The sequence below is a fragment of the Galeopterus variegatus genome, unplaced genomic scaffold (assembly GCF_000696425.1).
Source record: "Galeopterus variegatus unplaced genomic scaffold, G_variegatus-3.0.2 Scaffold784, whole genome shotgun sequence".
NCBI lineage: Eukaryota > Metazoa > Chordata > Mammalia > Dermoptera > Cynocephalidae > Galeopterus > Galeopterus variegatus.
The window spans coordinates 281092-296244 of NW_007726895.1; positions in this window are offsets into that span (position 1 = coordinate 281092).

Genomic DNA, 15153 nt, shown 5'->3' on the forward strand with positions numbered 1-15153 from the left:
ACATCTATATCAAAAAAGCAGAAAGATATCAAGTAAACAATCTAACAAGGTATCTTAGGGAACCAGAAAAGCAAGAACAAACCAATCCCAAAATTAGCAAAATGAAAGAAATAATAAAGATCAGAGCAGAAATAAACAAAATTGAGACAAAAAAATACAAATGATTGATAAAACAAAATATTGTTTTTTTGAAAAGATAAACAAAATTGACAAGCCATTAGCTAGATTAACCAAGAAAAAAAAAAAAAAAACGAGAAAAGCCTCAAATAAATAAAATCAGAAATGAAAAAGGAGACATCACAACAGATACTACAGAAATACAAAGGATCATTAGAGATTATTCTGAGCAACTATATGCCAACAAATCAGAAAACCTAGAGGGAATGGATAAATTCCTACACACATACAACCTACCAAGAAGAAATAGAAAACCTACACAGACCAATTAAAAGTAATGAGGTTGAATCAGTAATAAAAAGTCACCCATTAAAGAAATGCCCAGGACTGGATACCTTCACTGATGAATTCTATCAAACATTTAGAAAATAATTAATACTAGTTCTTTTCAAACTCTTCCAAAAAATTGAAGAGGAGGGACCTTTATCAGGCTAACATTACCCTGATACTAAAACCAGAAAAGGATACAACAGAAAAAGGAAACTATAGGCCAATATCCCTGATGAACACTGATGCAAAAATTCACAAACCAAATTCAGCAGCATATTAAAAAGATCACTCATCACGATCAAGTGGGATTTATCCCAGGGATGCAAGGTTGGTTTAATATACACAAATCAATAAACGTGATACATCACATTGATAGAATGAAGGACAAAAACCACATAATCATCTCAATTGACTCAGAAAAAGCAACTGATAAAATTCAATATCTTTTCATGATTCAAAACCCTCAACAAATTAGGCATAGAAGGACTGCACCTCAACACAATAAAGATCATATATGACAAACTGGCAGCTAATGTCACACTGAGTGGGGAAAAGCTGAAAGCTCTTCCTCCAAGAACTGGAACAAGACAAGGATGCCCATTTGCTCCACTTTTAGTAACACAGTACTGGAAGTCCTAGCTAGAGCAATTAGGCAAGGAAAAGAGATAAAAGACATCCAAATTGGGAAAAAGGAAATCAAATTGTCCCTGTTTGCAGACAACATGATCATATATAGAAAAATCTAAAAGCTCCACCAAAAAAATCTTTGAACTGATAAACAAATTCAGTAAAGTTGCAGGATACAAAATCAACATACAAAAATCAGTAGCATTTCTAAACACTAATAATGAGTAAGATGAAAAAGAAATCAAGAAAATATTCTCCTTTACAATAGCTACCAAAAAGATAAAATACCTAGGAATTAATTTAGCCAAGGAGGAGAAAGATCTCTGGAAGGAAAACTATAGACACTAATGAAGAAATTGAAGAGGATGCAAAGAAATGGAAAGATATTCCATGTTCATGGGTTGGAAGAATTAATATTTTGAAAATGATCATACTACCAAAAGCAATCTACAGATTCAATACAATCCCTACCAAAAACCAATGACATTCTTCACAGATATAGAAAAGACAATCCTAAAATTCATATGGAACCACAATAGACCCTGAATAGACAAAGCCATCATGAGAAAAAGAACAAAGCTGGAGGCATCAAACTACCTGATTTCAAAATATACTACAAAGCTATACTAACCAAATAGCATGGAACTGGCATAAAAACAGACACACAGACCAATGGAACAGAATAGAAAACCCAGAAATAAAGTCGCATATTTACAGCCAATTGATTTTTGATAAAGATGCCAAGAGTATTCATTGGGGGAAGGACTGTCTCTTCAATAAATGGTGTTGAGGAAAACTGGACAGCCATATGCAGAAGAATGAAACTGGACCCCCATCTATCACCACATACAAAAACCAATTCAAAATGCAAGACCAGAAACCACGAAACTACTACAAGAAAACATAGGGGAAATGCTTAAGGATATCAGGCTGACAAATTTTATGAAGCAGACCACAAAAGCACAGGCAACAAAAGCAAAAATAGACAGTGGGATTGCATCAAACTAAAAAGCTTCTGCACAGCAAGGGTAACAGGCAACAGAGTAAAGAGACGACCTGCAGAATGGGAAAAAATATTTGCAAACTATGCATCTGACAAGGGATTAATATCCAAAGGAAAGAAAATCGGTATATCAAAGAGATGAAGAGATGTTCTTACTCCTGTGTTTATGGTGACACTACTCACAAGAGCCAAGATAAGGAATCAACCCAAGTATTCATCAAGAGATGAATGACATTAACAGCTTGTGCCAGAGGGGACAAAGGAAAAAAAAAAAAAGGAACAGATGAATGAATAAAGAAAATGTGGTATATATACACAGTGGAATAAAAAAGAATGAAATCTTGTCATTCGTGGCAACATGGATGAGCTTGGCAGACCTATTTTAAGTAAGCCAGAAATAGAAAGAGAAACACCGCATGTTCTCACTCACATGTGGAAGTTGAGAGTTGATCACATAGAAGTGGAGAGTAGAATGGTGGTTACTAGAGGCTGGAAAGGTTAGGGGGAGAGGGCAGTAATGAGAGGTTGGTTAACAGATACTAAAGTACAGCTAGATAAGAGGAATATTATACTAGTATTCTATTGCTTTGTAGAGTGACTATAATTAACAATTTATTGTATAGTTTCAATTAGCTAGAAGAGAGGATTTTGAATGTTTCCAACACCAAGAAATGATAGATGTTTGGGGTAATGAAAAAAAAAAAACCATTGATTGCTAGTGTTTCAGAGGAGGAGGGAGGAAGATTTTTAAGGCAGAGAATTTTTTTTTTTTTTTTTCCCTTTTTGTCTTTTTTCGTGACCGGTAACAGGATCACAACCCTCGGTGTCGCGCCTGCACCGCGCTGAACCAGTGAGCGGACCGGTCTCTATATGGGATCCGAACCCTCAGCGGGAGCGCCACCGCACTCCCAAGCTCCGCACTCTACCAAGTGCGCCACCGGGCCGGCCAGAGAGAAGATTTTTTTTTTTTTTTTGTCTTTTTGTCTTTTTTCGTGACCGGCAACGGATCGCAACCCTCAGTGTTGCGCCCGGACCGGACCGGGACCGGCCACGGGATCGCAACCCTCGGTGTCGCCCCTGCTCCTTGCTCAGCCAGTGAGCAGCCGGTCTGTATGTGGGATCCGAACCCTCGACGGGAGCGCTGCCGCGCTTCCCAAGCGGCGCACTGTAGCAGTGCACCACTGGGCCGGCCCCAGAGAGAAGATTTTTAAGGCAGCAAAACTGTTCTATATTATATGTAATGGTTAATACATGACACTATGCATTAGGCAAAACCCATAGAACTGTACAATACAAAGAGGGAACCCTAATATAAAATTAAGTTAATGAGAGTATATTGATATTGATTCATAATTGTAACAAATGTACCACACTAATATAGCACGTCAATCATAGGAGAAAGTGTACCTGTGGGTGAAGGGAAAGTATGGAAACTACCTGCACTTTCTGCTCAATTTCTCTGTGAAACTAGAACTGCGATAAATTTTTTTTTTTTAAAGGCCAGTTCTTGGATTTTGGTGAGATGTTGATATGTAAGGCTTAAAGTGTTATTACTGTCTTGAGACTACACTTCATAGAGTCATTAGATTTTTAAAAATCCTTTTGTCTTTGGTGGTGATAGCTGTTTCACAATTTTAAGCAACTAGTGCCTGGAGAAGGAATTCTTAATCAGGAATTGAGCCATAAATGTCAGTGCACCATCTTGGAGAAGCAGGAGCAGTCCACTCCGAATTTGTAAATATTTGGTGTATGTATCTATTTTTCTGAGAGTTATAGATGCTCAAAGGAGTCTATAAACCAAAAAAGGTTAAAAGCAACTCTGTTTCCCTTGCTTCATTAAGCTTCCAAAATAGTGCCCTTTGCTACATTGACTAGTTGTTACCTGCTTGGGTGTTAGTCACGCTTCCTCTGTTTGAATCCTAGCTCTACTGTTTAATAACTATGTGACCTTAAACAAATCACTCAACCTCTCTGTGCCTCACTGTAAAATGGGGATTATTAGGTTGTGGCAAGAATTACATGAGTTGATATACATAAATAACTCAGAAAATGCTCAGCACTCAGTAAATGTTCTATATATATTAGCTATTGTTATTATAATTATTACATAGATGTGGCATTGATGATAATGATGGTGAAAATCATGATGACTTATACATTCCTGAAGCCACTTAAGAATGAATGGAAATGAACAGTCACAAGAAATGTCGAATAACCAGCTGATCATTCCAAGTAAAGCATATACAGCCTTTTCCTTCTTGTCCTACTTAATGACTAGCCAGAATCTTAAGGCTCGGTAGTCTGACTCCACTGCTGAACTGAGTGGACTCAAGTTGAATTATAGTGGCAAAAGCAGTTTGCTTTTTATTTTATTTTTTTTTTCCGTCTTTTTCCGTATCCGGCAACGGATCGCAACCCTCAGTGTCGCCCCCGTACCGGGCCGGGACCGGCCACGGGATCGCAACCCTCGGTGTTGCTCCCACGCCTCGCTCAGCCAGTGAGCGGGAACCAGTCTGTATGTGGGATCCGAACCCTCGGGCGGGAGCGCCGCCGCGCTTCCCAAGCGGCGCACTATCCAATGCGCCACCAGGCCGGCCCTGCTTTTTAGATTTAACTAACATGTGGACTAATTTTATCTTTTAGTCTGGGATGGAACTGACTTATTGTAGCGGTTCTGTTTTTTTACCCCATGGAATGTGCACTGTTGATGCTGTACCAATGATTAACAGCGGCGGGGGGAACTTCTCATTAGCTGTCCTAAAGCTTCTCTCGCCCAGTTCTCCCACAAAACTCCAGGACAACTTGGGAGACATTTTCTTTAAGTCTCATCTCCACCTGCTGACCTCCACTGCTGAAAGTGTTAGTAGAATTAGATCAATTAGAATTCATTTCAAAGGTCTTTAACTTTTTCTGGCTTTTAAAGACCAAAGTTTTTCTTTAGATAATTGAATTTCCGGATCATTGGACCATCTTTGTTGGGTCAATTTTGCCTCCCCTCAAATGCCTGAGAATGATTTTTTTTTTTTTAACATATTACTTTTTGGATCTCTACTTTTTTTCTTTATCCCTTCCTTGCACAAATAACTGCCTGTTCCTGCAGTCACTGCCCCAGGAATTTGCTTTCAATAATGGCTGCTACTTCTCTTCTTGGGCTCTCCCTCTGGAAACAGGGACCACTGCACCCCCAATCCAAAAGTGCCAAATAGAAACTGTCTACAGTGATTTTATGTAGATGCTGTTTATCAGAGTTAAAATTCAGTAGATCTGTAGATAATTGCCTGGATATTTTCAGTAATAGATGGCTGAAGCCTAAGTTCTAACCCCCATTGCAATCGTGTGGTCCATGGGGACAGAGCTGGGTATATACATCACAGGACCCATTATAAAATGAAAATGAAGGGCCTCCTGTTCAAAAGTTATTAAAAATCCCAAGACAGTGACAACAGAGCATCAAACCAAACCTAGGGTCCTTTCGAGTACAGGCCTATGAGCAACTGCATGGGTCATCTGCCCAGGAAGCCAGGCCTGTGTGGAGCCTACGAGTCAGAAGCTCTGGAATCTGACTGGTAAAAATCTGGGGCCTACCAGACAATGAATCAGACTCTCTGGGATAGTGTCTGAGAATCGACATTCTTAACAAGCTCTCCAGATTTTGATTTTGCACACAAAAGATTGAGAACCTCACACCTATTTCCTTCATTTGCTTGGGAAGAAGAAAAAGCAATTCCGTCTTTTAAGAGCATGTGGCTGCTTGCCTGGCCAGCCACCTGAGGTGGCTGAGGGTACCTGTGTCTGAGGGTTCAGGGCTTCTTTTTGCTCCCTCCTTTCCTCTTCCATTCTACGCTTGTCCTGGGCCTGTCAGTGGTACCCCAGGCATGGCTGAACTTGGCTGATGACACCCCAGGCATATGAAATTGTTGAACAAAGAGAATGTTGGAGGGGAAGGAGTAAGACTTTTGACAATCAGGGTACTTTTTGGGTAGGAGTTATGTCTTTTTGCTAGAGCTCCCTTTTCCTACCCAGTTTTGCTTTTGTTTCTAATACAAAAGAAGAAAGACCAGAGAGTTAAAGTTATGAAACAGCCTGGATCTCACCCTCCTCTCAGTGACTACTTAGTCACCGTCATCGGAATCCGATTCCAGATCAGTTCTGTTTTCTCCACAGTTAATACCTGCCAGTTCTTGGAACTTATCTCTGCATACTGTCATTTCACCAAACGGCAACCCCAAGGGCTCGGGAATTCATCTTGAGTAACCCAATGAAGGAATTCTCATCAAATTACCCTGACTAAGAAACTGGTCCTAAGTTCTGAGTTTAACTGTACATCATCAAGATATTCCAAGGTTAATAAACCTCATTATATTATGGATTTTTATTTCAGCACAACAAATAAAATGCTCTTTTTTTGGCTCACAGTTTTCTGTGTGTGGGGGTGGATGATTGCTTAAGCAGTCACTGAGTGGAACAGATGCTGCCTTAAATTTTTTCCTTAATAAAAAGCTGACATATTTTTAATTAATAGGTCCTTCTAAATTACTTACAAAATGACTTATTAATTTTTACCTCTATTTCCTGTTTTTCAGCTTCCTAACATGCATCTTTAATACTCTACATTAAAAAAAAATTATATATATATATATATATATATATATATATAAATTATGTATTTCTGTAGACAGACAGCCTTCACCTTATTGCACTACCAGTGCATCTGTAATACCACTCTACAGGACAAGTCTTAAGAGGTTTGTATTCTTCAATGTAGCACTTGTCTACCAGAGAGGAGAGGACTGAGGAAAAGCCACGACCCGCTCAGGAGGTGCAGAATGGGCTGGGGAAGGGGCAGCGTAGACCCTTCTGACAATTGGTTTTTTCCCAGCAAGAGGAACATGCAAAGCTTACATCTGGATTCCGGGAGTGGGGAAGAGCTGGAAGGCTGAGAAGCCTAATACAGCACTGAGCTGGGCTCCCTTTATTTCTGAGGGAAGCAGGGACTTGTCTTTTACTCATTGTAACAAATCACTCTGAACTCACTGATGCTTTGGAGCAAATAACGGGATAGGAGTAATCATCGGAATTAGGATTAGCAGCAATTAAGAACAGGCCATACACTGCCACAGTAAGGTGGGTGTCATCCTGGCCCCAGGGACCTGAAAGCTGTTTATCTTAGGGATAAGTGCCATTCATGACCCAGAGCTGGCTCTGGACAAGTCTCTTAACCTTACGGAGCTGGGACTTCAAAGTGCTCCTTAGGCTCAGACTGCTCTATGACCACACTAATTAGCAAAGCTCAGGTGTTGGGTCTTCCAACCATTGGTCAAAGCTGTAAGGAGACTGAGTCTATAGGCAGAGTGAAGAGGATGCCTGAGTAGGAAGGGGGAGGCCGAGCTAAGGGTGGGGTCGGTGGGCAGTGATTATAACATGATTAGGAGCTCTTTGTAGAGGGAGACTGGGCTGAACACAGAGTGGGGTTAGAAGGAGCTGCAAGCCTCTGGAGCTCCCTCACTCTGCCTTTGAACTACACTGAAGACAAGTTGCTCACATACTCTAAAGCGCATTCTTGATACACGAATAGGGCTTGTGGGGGAAGCCCACAAACGTGCCATCCAGAGATCCCTTGGTAGCACTAGGTTTGGTGGAGTTTTGAGCCGCCCCTTCATCGCGTAAGCTGCTGCAGCCCAGATCCTGAAGCTGCCCCTAAGGCCCAGTCCCTCGAATCAAGTTGATGTCCTCAGACATGGCAGCCTCAGGGGTCCATCGGTGGTGGGAGTATTGTATTCCAAGGCTTCCTTGTCAGCACAGCCATCCAGTGCTGGGTGCTTTTTTGCCTTTCTCCTTTAGAGCATCTGACTTCATGGACTTTCTGGACTTCTCCATACCCTTGCCATGCTTCTGAATGAACTCTTTTCCCTTCCCGTGTATCAGCTCCTCTTTAGAAAGTTCTACTCCATTCTCAGGCCCCATTGGGAGACCTGACTTTTCTGCAGGGACTGCTTTGCCAGTAGCCAAAGGACCATCAGAACCTTCCTTCTTGGCCCCCCCTTTTCTGCGGTTCTTTGCTTTTTCCTTGGGCTTTCCCCCGTGTCTCAATCATGGACCTCACAGGTTTCTTGGCTTTTTCAGAATCTTCAAGTTTCTTCATGGTTGTGGGAGCACGGATGTCACTGCTGTCCCCTGCTTGACGAAGGAGCCGCAGGAAGTCATTTTGAAACTCAAAAGTGCCATTCAATAGACTTGAAGCACTTTGTTGTTGGATATCTGTGTGGTACTTGGCCCCAAACAGCCGACCCACGTCATTTATCCATTTGTCTGCATACATAAGCGTTGCTATCTTCTGAAGACCAACCACAAACACCAGCTCAAACTAGTTGTCCCGTTTATACGTGAGTGTGAGTACCTCAAGAGCGAAGGAATCGTTCCCAACCCCTTCCTGAGATGGGGGTATCGGCGCTGCGGAGTAGTCTGCGGCAGCACGCAACGTCAACGTCAACGCGTCGACGTCAACGCATCTAGGGCAGTGCGTGCGACCCCCACGCCCCGGAGGCTCCAGCGCACGAGGCTGGCCCGGGAGGAAGCCGTGAGGAGGTGGAGCCTGGCGGGAGCGGGGCGACACTGGGGCTGCCTAGAACTCAGGCCGCGACCGCCGCCTCTCTATTTTTGAAGTAATGAAAACTTTTGTGTTTCTATACAGCAAAAGAGAGGTTAAATAGGAACAACCCTTTATAACTCGGAAATATTATGTGATTATGGAATTCTTAACAGATTGCTTTTTGCATGCTTTTTATTTTGGCGAAAGACTGGTATCTAAGAATATATGAAGAACTCTCACAACTCAACCCTAAGAAGGGAAACAACCCAATTTTGAAAATGGACAAGAGCAGCTGCAGCAGCGGCGTCGTTTCCGCGCAGCCGCGGATCTCACCACGGCGCCGGGACCGTCCAGCCCGCGCGCGTCCGCGGAGATCACCCGCGTGTCGCTCGGCGGCGGGAAACTCTGCTGAGCCACGGGGTCTGCGGCAGAGAAAGAAGAGGCAGTTCCGGATGCTCTTTATTGGTGGCTTGAGCTTCGAAACTACAGAAGAAAGGACAGGAAAGGATCTGTGGATATGGACGTGGACGTGGTTTGGGGATGGATATAATGGGTATGGAGGAGGACCTGGAGGTGGCAATTTTGGAGGTAGCCCCGGTAATGGAGGAGGAAGAGGAAGATATGGTGGTGGAGGACCCGAATATGGCAACCAGGGTGGGGGCTACGGAGGTGGTTATGACAACTGTGGAGGGGGACATTATGGAAGTAGAAATTATAATGATTTGAAAATTATAATCAGCAACCTTCTAACTATGGTCCAATGAAAAGTGGAAACTTTGGCGGTAGCGGGAACATGGGGGATCATATGGTGGAGGAAACTGCGGTCTAGGAGGCAGTGAAGGAAGTGGGGCTTATGCTGGGAGGAGTCAATATTGAGCTTCTTCCTACTTGCCCTGGGCTTCACTGTGTAAGGAGGAGAGGATGAGAGCCAGAAACTCTTGTCTCAGTCATGCGGAAATACGCAGTGATCTGGCAGAAGACACCAGAGCAGATGCAGAGAGCCGTTTTGTGAATGGATTGGATTATTTAATAACATTACCTTACTGTGGAGGAAGGATTGTAAAAATAAAAAAATTAAAAAAGAAAGAAAGAAAGAAAGCCTTTGAGACGGTTTCTTAGCTCTTTAATTGTTGTTTCTTTGTAGAAGCATTCCTTCTTTGATAATTTTAAATCTGTAAGTTTCAGGTGACGTGTGAAACCTTTTTAAAGATTTTTCTCAAAGTTTTGAAAAGGTATTAGCCAGGATCATGGTGTAATAAGACATAACGTTTTTCCTTTAAAAAATTTAACTGCATGGGTAGAGTTAAGAAGCTGTCGTACATTTATGATTTAATAAAATAATTCTAAAGGAAAAAATGGATAAAAGATTTGAACAGAGACATCACAGAAGAAAATATAAGAATAGCCAATACGTACATGAAAAAGCCTTATCATCATTAATAATCAGGGAAAAGCAAATTAAAAACACAGTGAGATAACATGAACATACCCATTAGAATAACCAGGTGTTGTTGAGGATGTGGAATAACTGGAAATCTCATACAGTGCTGGTGAGAACGTAAAATGGTACAACCATGTTGGGAAACAATTTGGCAATTTCTCATAAAGTTAAACATAAACTTACTATATGACCAGCTGTTTCATCCCTAAGTATTTACCCAAAAGATGAAAATACGTGTCCTCTTAAAGATTTGTACATGATTTAAAAAAAATTGTACGTGAATGTTCGTAGCAGCTTAATTCATAATAATCAAGAACCAGAAATTACCCAAACATTCATCAGTGATAAACAAACTGTGGTATACTCATGGAATGGTATACTACTTAGCAATAGAAAGTAACAAACTGCTGATAAATGCAATAACATGAATGAAACTCAAAAGCATTATACCGAGTGAAAAAAAAAAGCCAGACACAAAAGAGTACGTATTGCAAAATTCTATTGATTTGAAATCCAAGAAGAGGCAAAGCTAACCTATAGTGACAGAAAGAATATCATTGGTTGCCTAAATTCAGGCTTGGGAGAGGGGCTAGACTCCAGAATGGAATGGGGAATTAGAGGGGGGAGGGGGGTTGGAAATGTTCTATATTTTGATTGAGGTAATGCTTCCATGGATGTATACATTTGTCAAAACTCATTTGAACTGTGTGTACACTTAAAAAATTGAGTGGATTTTGGGCCGGCCTGGTGGCGTGCTCGGTAGAGTGCGGCGCTTGGGAGCGCAGCGGCGCTCCCACCGAGGGTTCGGATCCCATATAGAGACCGGTCCGCTCACTGGTTGAGCGCGGTGTGGGCGCATGACACCGAGGGTTGCAGTCCCGTTACCGGTCACGAAAAAAAACAAAAAGGAAAAAAAAAAGAGTGGATTTTATTGTATGCAAAGTATACCTCAATAGAGCTTATTTTTATAAACTACTAAAAAAGTTCAGAAAAGCCTCTCATATATAACTATGTAGACACCACTCAGGATTAATATATATAAAACATTTTGTTTTCACTTTCTCTCTTTTCATATAGAAGAAATGAAATACTAAGATAAATCTGACATCTCCTTAGTTCTCAGATCTTTCTACCGCTCCCCACAGGTACATACATTCATAAAGTTGTGTGTATCCTTTCTGTCCATTTAAAACATGCATTCACGGACATTGTCATTTTATCAATGATATGAAAGCTTAACAAGAGCTAATGCACAGGCCGTGGTTAAACAATGAGTCAGTTAGCAACACAGTCAGTAATTATGTTCTCAATCTTATGCTCATTTCCCAGGGCTATGTTACCTAACCTGTGTTTGAGGAGCTGCTAATGTAATTTATGCAATTATGGGAGTGTTTATACTGCTTATACTGCTCTTTATCCTCAGTTTTAAACATGCCTACAACTTGGCACACATGGGAACTTAGTGTGTTATGATGTTTAAGTGTTTAAAATGCAGTGCTTGTAAACTTTTAAATCCAAGATTAATGTGGTTTTAAACAATATATCTATTTAATATCAGTGATTTAATTGCAATTAAGACAATACAACATTTATGTATTTTCCTCTAATTTTGCCATATAGATTACTATTTTCAAAGCAGCTAACCCCACTGAATCCCAATTAGATGGCTGGATTCAACTGTTTTACACATATGAGAGTGGTTCAAAAAGTTCATGGCAAGATTTGTATTATCTTTTAATTCTATTTTTCCACATGCTTTTTGAAGTATCCTCATATACAAGACAGTCAGAGACTGATTTGATATTCCTTGCCTTTTCCTTTGGTTTATTGTTTTTCTGACCCATCATCCATATTGTCCAGAGTCCCCCCTCAGTTCTAATGTTTATATTTAAAAGCTGTTAGATAATGAGGGAAAAATGAAGTTTGGGCTGGTTTTAAGTATTTTGAATAGTGAAGCTGTTAATTTCCCTTTGTAATTTTTTTTTTAACTCACAGACACAAGTCTTTCAAAGAAGACTATAATTTTGGTTTTCACTAGCAGAATAATTTACCTATTTTTCCTTCTTAAAAATAGCAATTGTTGTGATTAGGAAGTGACAAGGCCTAAAAAATATATAAAAAATATAAAACACAAAATAGTTTCTCTTTTCCTTACAGGAGAAGCAACAACAACCAGTTGCAAAGTCAAGTTTAAATTCACAATAGAGTCCAGAGTATTTTTTTCCCTTTAGCATTTGAAAGCTGCACCTTCATTTGCTTGCAGCTATGGATACATCTTCAATTCTCATTGGCTATTGCCTTGCATATCACAATGGAGGTTAAGTCTGTCCCCAAGAGCAAGTCCAGTGTCATCATGTCAGCAACATATTGTAGTGCGACAATAGTGAAGCCACAACTGGATTATGAATGTTACTCACCTAGTGATGTATCTTTCTTGTCAATAACATCTGATAATTGCTGAGATAAGAGTAGCTGTGCAACAGGGCACTGTTGGGTCAGTGGTGATGAGAGTGGGGATAGGGTGGAAGTGAGTCTTTTCTTGGTGCTGCAGAAAATGATGGATTCCAACCTCCCCTGGAGCTGTGTAACACCATAAGAATGGAGAGAACAGAGATTCTCAAGACCCACAGCTGACACTGGAGGATACTTAATTTTACTGAATTTTCCTTGGTTTGTGGACAGTTAATCAGAAGAAAATATATAAAGATTAATAACTGAAGTTCATTCAGGGAGGGAGACCTGAAAAATCTGCTTTGGAACATTTAATAGTGACATTTAAGTAAGGGATGAGGTGAAGGTAGCTAGCCATGGACGTGGGGCTCAGGAAATGTCTCTTGGGTCAGAGACAGTGGCAGCATTCTCATTAGCTGAGAAGGTACGAGCATTTGAAGAAATTACGTGGTTTGTTTCATTATTATGTGAGCATCAGGAATTGGTAGTAGTGATCTGGGAATGGGGTCAAGATGACAGAGAACAAGGTGTAAAATCTCGGTGGGAAAATAAGGCTCTCTTACGCCTGTTTCAGCACATAGTGAACTACTCCAGAGGTAGCTTCTTAGAGTGAAGCCCTTTGTTTCATCAAAGCAAAATCATTAAGAGAAAGGGATACAGGAAAGATTTGAGATCTTTGAAGAATCTCGTTTTTTCTATTGTCTTTTTTCTGTAGCTCTGTCACCTTTAATAGACCCCTTAGTAAGCCTGGGAATCTTGTTCCCATCTTTGCCGTATGTGAGTTGGAATAACGTATCAAATCCGCAATCCAAAATGACCTGTATTCTGTTTCTCATGTGCTATGGAAGTGTACACTTGTCTTCCTTGATTTCAATCTCTTTACCTGGAAACCTAGAAGTCATTATTGCTGTCTTTCACAAATTATGTAAACTTAAAAAAAGATAATTTATATTTTCAATGTAAACTACCCCTTGAAGAGAACTGGTTCTTTTAAGTTTAGTTCCTATATTTTTATTTATGCTAATTTTACCTCTTTCGAGCTTAAATGGGGGGGGGGGCTTAGTTCTGTGTTAAGGTCATCTTATTCATTTTCTTTGTGATTTTAGTAACTTTAATCATTTCTGAAAACATACATTTCCAGGCTGAAGAGCTGTCTATATTCCGCTCCCCACCCCCCCACCCCCATATATCAGACTCTAGCTCTTTTGATAAGAGACCTGTGAAGCTTTTTCCAGCACCCTTTGTCTTCTCTTGCTGTGGTCCAATGGGAAGGACAATAAGCCATGGGCATAGGCTCTCCCTTAAGTTTAGGGACTTTCTGAAAGAAAGTGAGCTGAGATGCTGGGTACCGTTCAAGCTTTATTAAAGAAAGAAATCTGGGCTGGACTCAAAATGGGGGACAACCCAGGGTTGCCCTGAAAATGGGGGACAGCCCCAACAATGGGTTTGCAAGAGTTTATATTAGCTTTTGGGCATGAAATGTACAGGGGGAGGGATCACTAGGTTTATGGAACTGGGTGGAGAACTGCGCCCGATGCAGAAGCTGGAAAGTTGTTTCTAAGTCAGGAGGCTTCTCGTAAAGGGAAAGTGGGGAGGGGCTTGGTGCTGGAGTGGAAGACAAGGCCGGCAGCTATTTCGTGCTGGTGCTTATTGTGTGCACAATGACACTGACCATGTCCAAAATCCATCATTCCTGCCTTTTAAGTATAAGAAGGGAAAAGGGGCAAAGGTCTTATTCTTCTGAAACTACTTCCTGCTGGAGATGGGTGAAGATATGAAAAAATAAAAGATTTATGTTGTCAGGCAAAACAATTAGGTGATGGGGTATTGGTTTCATGTGGGGATGCAGTATTCCTCTGGGGAAGGGTTGCTGTTTCTGAGGGGCTGATATCTTTCTTGCAGGAACAATTTGGTGACCTTTTGGTTGGTGAAAGCCTGCATATGTTCCTGCAAGAATTTAGAGAAATACCAAAAGAGACAAGGACCAAAAAGTAGGATGAGTCCCAGCACACTTAGGGGTCTTAGTAGGGGCATAAGCCAAGGTATCCAAGGGTTCAGTGAAATGGTTTAAGTTGTTTGGGATCACCCCAGACTCATTTACATAATAACAGCATTCCTCCCCCAAGAAGAGGCAGGTAACTTCCTTCTTGGCTGTAAGGAAGTAAAGGGCCCAACGGTTCTGTAAAGTGACTGTCGACTGTCGCCAGTGAGGTCACCTGTCACTGGAGGGATGAGATGCTATCTATGCTTAGTTCTTCTGAGAGTTTTTGGTAGAATTGAGAGGCAGTAGCAGGGCCTGCTATGCCAGNTTCCAGTTGCAGGAAGGATCCCGCCTGCTATGCCAGTTCCAGTTGCAGGAAGGATCCCTGCCTCAATTAAAAAGGTACAATTAGTGCCCTACGGGAGCAGGGGGCACTTCCTGAGATGGGGAGCCGAAGTTAATCCCAGTCCCATCTCCATCTTTCCATCTGTCTGGAGGGTGATGTCAGGGACAAGTTAAAAGAATATGCAAGAAATCGCGTTGGAGGGGGCAGGCAACAGGATAATGTAGTTTTTTTTTTTTTTTTTTTTTTTTTTTTTTTTTTTTTTTTTTTT